This window comes from Myotis brandtii, unplaced genomic scaffold (assembly GCF_000412655.1).
Source record: "Myotis brandtii unplaced genomic scaffold, ASM41265v1 scaffold137, whole genome shotgun sequence".
NCBI lineage: Eukaryota > Metazoa > Chordata > Mammalia > Chiroptera > Vespertilionidae > Myotis > Myotis brandtii.
In genome coordinates this window covers 425,447-434,262 of record NW_005354874.1, presented here as the reverse complement: position 1 = coordinate 434,262, position 8,816 = coordinate 425,447, and positions in this window count along the sequence as shown.

Here is an 8,816-nt window from a genome sequence, read left to right as displayed (position 1 = left end):
AAAAGACTGAAATAAATGGCATGTGCAAAGTTCTAATGTTAGGAAAAGATAAGAGACAGGGAAATAGAAAGAATCTTAGGTAGAATGTTGCAGGCTGGTAAATTGGAAGAACGGTGACATTTCTGGAGAGGGTTGGGGGAGTTGAGAGAAAAATAATTTGAGGATGAAAGAAAAGATGAAGTGTTCTGTTTGGATTGCATTAGGTTTCTGTACTGCGTAATTTTTCAGCTCAGTTTTATATGTATCAGAAGACCTGGGCCCTTCCCTATTTTTCTTATTGATCTTGGTCACACATGACCTCTTTGATTTCTATATTCTTCAGTCTCACGGAGATTTCTTGAAGAAAATAAATGTCACCAACTTCCAAAACAGTATTTCCTTTAGTTCTCTCCTGGAGCCAAACTTGTTACTTTTGTAAACAAAACAGAAGAAATATATATAGGCAATGATCCACATCCAGCATGTCCAGCGTGAATCTGAGGAGGGCCTGGGAAAGATTAAAGAAGACAGACAAGAGAATACAGTTGGGGCTAGGTAGGATCACTGTGCCTGGATGAGTCACAACCTGTAAGCTGAAACTTTATTTTATAGTCAGAGCACACAAAGCAAAACAAGGGGAGTGGTCAAGATGTTTACAATGTTCTTGCCAGTTTCAAATCTATTTCATTACTCAAGCCTTGTTTTGGCAGCACTTGCTGCACCTCCCACCGCCCATTAGCTACCTAGGAATAACAGACTATAGGTCAAGCTTAATTGTGCTAGGAGGGCTCTGCCCTCCAAGCTGGGACTTGTTTGTGGCCCTGCCACAGGTCAAGGCTTGACCCTATAGCCAATGTAATATATAGAATATATTAGAATCAGAATAGAATCAAAATTAAACATAATAAATATTAAAATATATAACATATAAAGTAACAACTAAAACTTCCAACTAGAATCTTATAACAATCAAATCTTCTAAAACCACTCCTTACTTCCCAGAAATGACTTAAATGTTTGCTTTCTATTATTTTAATAATGAGATGCACCAGTAAAATGCCATACTTTAAGCGCTTCAGCTAGACAATGTAAGGCCAGAGGCAGAAAGCAGGTCTACAAATTCACATGAAGAAATCATATTTTTTCTTTTATTTTTAAATCCTTCATGCCTTCTACTCTGCTTGGAGGTCTGAAAACAGCCACCTTCCTAACAGCCTGTTTTACTTGTCACCCACCTTTGTGACATTGGAAACCTGTTCATTGCTGTCTTGGTAACAAAGGGAAACACACCATTGTGCCACTAATAAAACAGTGTGAATTACTTCCCCTCCAAAATATATATAATGGCTTTAATTGATTTTATTTTCTTCCAAAAAGAAACAGAGAGGCACAATCATGGTGAGGTCTGCCCCCATTAATGGAGATGCATTACTGCTTTAAGATGAAAATTGAAGTCTGGTAAATATCCATCTTGCAGCTTCCCAGCCTACAACATACACAGAATCTGGTATGTGAGCTTCTCTTATTCCTCTCCCCACTCAGCTTACCCCCTCCTGGGACCTAATAAAGGACTTGGGAGCAGGTAAAAAGCTGCACATTATTCTGTAGCTTTATCCTGGCTGCACTTTGGAAAACAGATTTGCAAGCTCTGAACCAACAGGCAATAAGTCACTCAGCCCATTTACTCGGAATTGCGGCTGCACTGTTACTGTTTGCTTCCCAATAACTCTACAGCCAGGATAGTAACAAATACGCAGAGACATTTTTTTCTCTGCACGTCAGAAAGCTGCACCTCCATGAATATCTCTTCCTTAGCTTATTTCCTAATCTAATTTTTTCATGTCAGAGCTAGGAATTTGTGTGACAGGGTATTTGGTGCATTTCCATAAAGCAAGGATCAGCCACATTCACGCTGATTCCAGGCAGCTTGGAGTTACAGCTTCACAGGGTGAGCCTGTGATCATTAGCTGGATCCTCAGATCTGGGAGTGGTCCTATTAATGAGAGCCAGACTATAAAAGAAAACTGAGGGACAACTATTAACGGTGAGAATTAGATACAGTCCTGTTTTGAGCTGTTGGAGGAGTTCTGTGATAGAAGTTTCATCCATTCAACAAATGTTTACTAGTATTGTGCACCAACTCTGTGTTTATTGAGCACCTACAATAATGCCATGTGGGTATAGAGCTGTAAACAAGTCCCTCACATTCCTGCTCTCCTGGAAATTGCACACTGGGCAGGGAGTGAGATTAAAATTATGCAGTTAAATAAATGCATTAACACAGAGAGTCCAGGTAATGGTGCTACGAGGAAAATCAGAGAGGTATTGCGATAGATAGTGATTCTGGGCAGTTGCCAGGGCTGCTTAATAGGAGATGTCCAGACAGAGCCTCTCTGAGGAGCTGACATTCAAGATGATGTGGAAGTTTCAAAATGTGGTCTCCAAATTCTTTTATATAAGAGATGGAGTCTAGCCCTAGCCAGTTTGGCTCAGTTGATAGAGTATTGGCCTGCAGACTGAAGGGTCCCCGATTTTATTCCAGTCAAGGGCACATGCCTTGGTTGCAGGCTCCTCCTCGGCCCCGGCCCTGGTCAGGGCTCCTGCAGGAGGCAACAAATCAATGTGTTTCTCTCACATCAATATTTCTCTCTGTCTTTCTTTCTCTCTTCCATTGTCTCTAAAATGCAATGGAAAAATATCCTCGGATGAGGTTTAAAAAGAAATAAAAAGCGATGGAGCCCTTGTCCCTTGAATCTGGGCTTTCTAACTGCTTGACAAAAAGATGCTTGACAACAGAATAAAGCAGAAGTGCACTGTGGGAAGCCGCCTATTGTCTTCACTAGCAGAGAGGTGTGGACAAGGAACCTGGAAGGCTGGTGACCCTTGAAGCCCTGGCAAAGGTCAGAGCTATGCACCCACTGTTTAGTCCAGACAATGGTAGCTGAAGCAACTTCCCCACCAGAGTCATGTAAATCCTTACTGATAGTCTGTTACTGAAATGTGCCTGCCTAAGGGCTATGGGTGTAACCCAAACTGAATAAAAAGATGGCAAGGCCTGAGCAAAAGCGGAGTCCATCCTCTTGGGATGGGCTCTCGCCTGGCTCCCCAATTTCCAAATTATTATTACTTGTCTCATCTCTTTCATTTGTGTGTGGCCCCTCTTCCAGATCCTGAACCCTGAACCACACAGGATGTGGGGGGAAATACAAACACACATACTTACACAGTGCACCATGCCAGTTCTGGAGCCTGGGCCTTAAGAAAGTGGCAGCTTCCACTTCCTGTGTCTGGGGAGGTACTTGCTCTTAGACTGGGTCACCACGCTGTGAGAAAGCCCAAGCAGGACACCATGAACATTCTACCTTCTAGAGATCAGCCCCACATTGTGGTTCCCTGCCACATGTCACCTCCAAAAGCGGAGTTCACTGATTTATATAGCCTGTCATTGATTTATACTGCCCCTTCCTAACCAAAATGCCACTTATCAAAGTCGTGTAGAAATGTAGTTACCGAGATGTAATTCTGTCTTCCAGCCTATTTGATACATATTGGACCAATTTATTGGTCGAAATATTTATGGTCCATCAAAATGTGTTATTCTTTGCATAGAAAAAGGACACTATAACCCTGCCACCACTGGGGTATAAACTTTGAGTGGCAGGCAAGTGACAGGTCAGCATAAGAAATACCTTGAGGTCAGACAAGCCCTTGAGCAGCCTTCAGAGGTATGGCCCCTTGTCGGCAAATGTGTGCTTTCCTACAATACATCCATGTTCATCTCGGGGATAAGACAAAGGGGAGTCAAACCCAGCTGCCTCTCCTTCTTGGAATGTCATAAGTTGAATGCTTTGTCAGGATTTTAAATGGTGACTCCAGACTCCTTTTTATCTGTTCTAGGATGAGCTGATTAAGTCATTTTGCTTCATGAGCAATGAAGGGTTTAGGGTTGATTTTTCTCCTGGCAATAGTTCATTCTGGTGAAACAACATCATGAAGATATTGACAGAGAACAGCAATATTAATCCATCACACATTGTTTATTAGTGATGTGTTATGTAACAAATACAAGTCATAAATTTAATGAAATGCAATGTCATTAATCATTCACCATTTATAATGAAGGCCCAGAGAACTTCATTTGAACATTCTCACAATCTGCTTATTACAAGCTCCGCTGTAGCTGCCTTTTCTATTCTGTGACAAATCCCCTTTCCTTCTTTACTTCCTAATTACTAATCCTCCTTTACAATTCTAAGGAAAGTAACTGCTTTCTCTGTTGCCATGGCTTCCCAGCCTAAAGCAAGCTCTTTATGCTGAGAATAACAGGATTATTTTTCCCCCAGGCAGCAATGCGCCCAACCTCCAAAGGACAAATCCTAATTGGTCTAAGCCAATCAAAAACCCTTTCTATTTCACCTGTGCTTTGTCTAGAAGTAAATAATGTAGCAAGTTCTCGCCAATAAAATGGAAGGAGAATTATGCTGGGGCATTTGGGTAAGATTTTCCACCCTGAATAGACAATATTAGGTCAAAAAAACCCTTTTGATACCTTCTTGCTCAGGGCACTATCATGGGACAATGTGATGTTTGGAGCTGAGGCATCTTGTGAACACAAGGAGAGCCATCTCTCCCTCTGAGAATGACAGATGAGAAGCAAGGAAAGTGCCTGAGACGTTGATACTATACTGAGTTGCCCAACCAACCCTGAGACTGCCTGACAACAGGATTCTTATCACAGAAGCAGTACTCTTCATGGGTTTAATCCATATTTATTCAGGTATTTGGACTAATGAGGTTGTATTCAACAAGCCGGGTGAGAGGAAAAAAAAAAAAAAGGCAGGGTTATTTCTATTACTTGTGAGACCCAGGCCAGGAGAGTAACAGTGGCCAATATACCATATGACTAAGTCTTAAAAGTTACAAATTAAGTTACTAACTGATAAATAAAATATGTTTTGTCCTCATGCCTTGGAAAACATTATGCTATCATATGACCTGAAAAGTAACATTGACATTTTAAATGTTTGGAATCCTTTAGGAGCATCATGCTAGAATATGGTAGTCATGCTGGAACATGGTAGTCATGATAGAGCATGGTGGTCAAGTCAGCCTGTTGTAATGTACCCCGCGAATCACAGAAGGATGCCTCAAGAAGTTGAATTAAAGAGTCACATTTATTGTAATCCGAGACTATGAGGGGGCATCTTGCTTTCCCAAATCTCATAGTACCAAGATGGTTGCAGCTCCAGGGTTATATAGGCAAAAATCACAAAGGTATTGATTACATCCCAGGGTTTAGAATGAGGAACCTGGTTCGCAAAAAAGCAGTTTACAGAAGCAGAATTAAGCATGTTAATTATAGTTTTGGGTCTCCGGATCACTGAGTTGATAGAAACACATTATCTGGGACAGCTGGGTTGACAGGAACACATTATCTAGAGCCCTAGGGTCTTGAGACCACTGAGTTGCCAGGAATTCATTATCTAGAGCCATCAAGGCAATTTAGAGTAATTGCACTGTCCTGGTCTTGGGACCACTGAGTCAACTGGAACGCATTATCTGTGGCCACTAAGACAATTTAGGATAATTGTGCTGTCCTGTTTCCCAGGTACAGAAGAATGTGCTTTCTAAAACCAGTAAGATAACAATCAATGGGATAGTCATAGTTAAACTATAGTTTCTACCTGAGATGATTGCTACCATACTTCAAGCCTGCTCCAGTCCCAGAACCATGGGTCAGGCTTCTTCCTTTCCCACCCATAGCTCTGTCCTACCTGTAAGGTGTCTTGAGAGAACATCTTTAGACATTTTAAACTGTAAGTTCAATTTTTACCCACATTTTTCCATATTCCTAACAGCCTTCTCGTCTACCCTTGGGCCTCAGGATATGTACACTTTGGAAAGGTGGGCCTCAAGGAGAGGCACATGTGGATCTGAAAGCAAATTTCTATGGTCCTTCAGAAAGAAACTTTAGGGATCCAGGGGTCTGAAGAATGATCTAGATGTAGTCTCTGGAACATAGTAGGCATGGATCCCTCCAAAGCATGTGGCTTAGGGCAGAGGCCCCTCTTGGCTAGGGCTAAGGTGGTACTGAAGAAGAGCCCATTAACAGATGATGTTCACACAAACATGACAGGTAGATGGGCTGAATGCAAGGTTCAATCACTATTTTTGTTTTCAGGAGCACCTAAGATGACTCTTCTATTTTTTACTTTATTTATAAGATCATAATGTTAGTAATTTTTAGCAAATAAAAAGTAGTTCCCAGCTGGCATGACTCAGGAAAGCTGGTGGTATAATTCAATCTGAATCAAAAGGCCTAAGAACCAGGGGACCACTGGTGTGAGTTCCAGAGATTGAAGTTCCCAGAACCAAGAGTTCTGAGGTTGGAAGGCAGGAGAAGATGAATGTTCCAGCTCAAAAAAAAAATATAATTTCCCCTTCCTTTGCCTTTTTATGATGCTGTTTTATCCCCCAAAGGCCTGGTAATGCATGCCCACATCAGTGAGGGTAGATCTCTTCACTCAGTCTACTGAATCAAATGCTAATCCCTTCTAGAAACACCCTCACAGACACACCCAGAATTAAGGTTTTACCTGGGCATCCCTTAGTCAAGTTGACATATACAATGAAACATTGCAGAGAGTTGTGGTCACACAACATTTTTAATGTTTTCAATGCCAATGAGTTGTACATTTTAAAAAATGGATAGCTCTATCCGGTTTGGCTCAATGGATAGAGCATCAGCCTGCGGACTGAAGAGTCCCAGGTTCAATTCTGGTCAAAGGCACATCCTTGTGTTGAGGGCTCGATCCCCAGGAAAGGTTGTACAGGAGGAAGCCAATCAATGATTCTCTCTCATCATTGATGTTCCAATCTCTCTCTCCCTCTCCTTCCCCTCTCTGAAATCAATAAAAATATTTTTAAAAAATGGATAAATGGTAAAATTTATCTTATGTGTATTTTACTACAATAAAAGGGTCCCCAAATTTATCAGCTTCAGCCCCCACAAGATTAGAGTTTTCCCATGTTTGCCCTTCTTTCCAGTGCTGAGTCTCAGACTTAGGAGATGGTGACCATGGCCAGGTACCCTGGGAGGAGGCAGCCAGGCTCCCTCAGCTCAATGCCTCTTAATTGCCTTCAAATATTTCTGCCTTTCTTCTTCTTTTCTTTTTTTCTTTAACGGAAACAAGTCTTTATTAAGTAACTTTTAATATCAGAAAAATAAAACTCTTATAATTCTCTTTATGCAAATATATAATATCAGTGCTTTGGCCATCTTAAGTTAAAGTCCCTTTATCATAAAATGTATGGTTTTAAACTTTACTCAAATTGAATTTATAATCCCTATGACTTCCCTATGACATAACAAAAGAGTGTAGTGAAAGTAGCAAATACTAAACTATATTGATAATTTATAATTCTTAATTTGTGGTTTTAGAAACAGTACCATGCACTTAATGTATAAGTTGATTCCTTGGCTTATTAGTTGTAGTGAACAATACAACAAAATACAAAATACATGCTTGGTGAACATATGTTCATATCTACAAAATGGCAGCTAAAGAGTAGTTTTAATACTGACATTCAACTATTCTACAAGCAATTAGCATCACATCAAAATATACCATCAAGGCAATTTTTTATACTGAAAAAAAATCAAAATAAAAACCATTGTTTGTAAATTTTTATATGAAATGTAACTCTTCAAGTAGATACACAAAATAAAATGTGTCTATTTACTATTCAATATACATAAAATTTTTATTATTGTGATACTGAGAAAAAAAAAGCTCTCTTTTTAAACAGGAATTTTTATTGATTTTTAGAGAGAGAAGAAGGGAGAGAGAGAGAGAGAGAAACATCAATGTGAGAGTGGAACATCAGTAGGCTGCCTTCTGCACGGCCCCTACCAGACATCAAGGCCAAAACCCCAGCCCGGCATGTGCCCTGGCTGGGAAGTGAACCAGCAACCTTTTGGTGCACGGGATGATTCTGAACCAACTGAGCCACACCGGCCAGGGCAATAAAAGCTCTTTTGTGTTGGGAAAATAACACTTCAAAAATAATTAGTAGAAACTCCACCAGTATAATGTTTTGTCTTTCAATGCCAGCATGGATTTGGGAACATACTGAGGATAAAGCCATAGACATCCAAGGTTAAATGTAAAAGTATATCTTAAGGAAATCTTTCCTTGTGATTGGAAATAGTTGTGAAGTGAAGTAAACTGATCCAAAGTCATCACAGCTGCTTTGTGAATTATGCTAAGGGCAGTATTATCCCTCTCCCCGCCCCCACTTCCCTAAATTCCTAAAAAATAAAAACATCTTTATAATGTTCAAGGCAAATATGGATTAAACATAAAATGTTTCACATTTTGATCCAGAATCTAAAAATTAATCAATAGCTTGATCAGACTAATGAATGGAATGTTCACATCCTCAATTATTAGACAATATAGGCAAAGCCCAAATCCCTTTCTGAATTGGAAAAACCCAGTGGCCATTTCCACATTCACAGAGGGAGGCAATGGGTAGAAATTCACAATAGAAGCAGTTGTATTCCTGACCCACTGTTCATACCAGCTGGGCGAGATGGTCAATGTAGCAGTTTTTTGTCCCAGTTATAACCAGTGATTGAGTAAACTGCCATCAGCCCTATTATTACTAACTAGAGGCCCGATGCACAAATTCATGTAGCAGTGGGGTCCCTCGGCCTGGCCTGCAGGATCGGGATGAAACCAGCTCTCCAACATCCCCCAAGGGGGCCCGGATTGTGAGAGGGCACAGGCCAGGCCGAGGGACCCCATTGGTGCATGAATTCATGCACTGGGCCT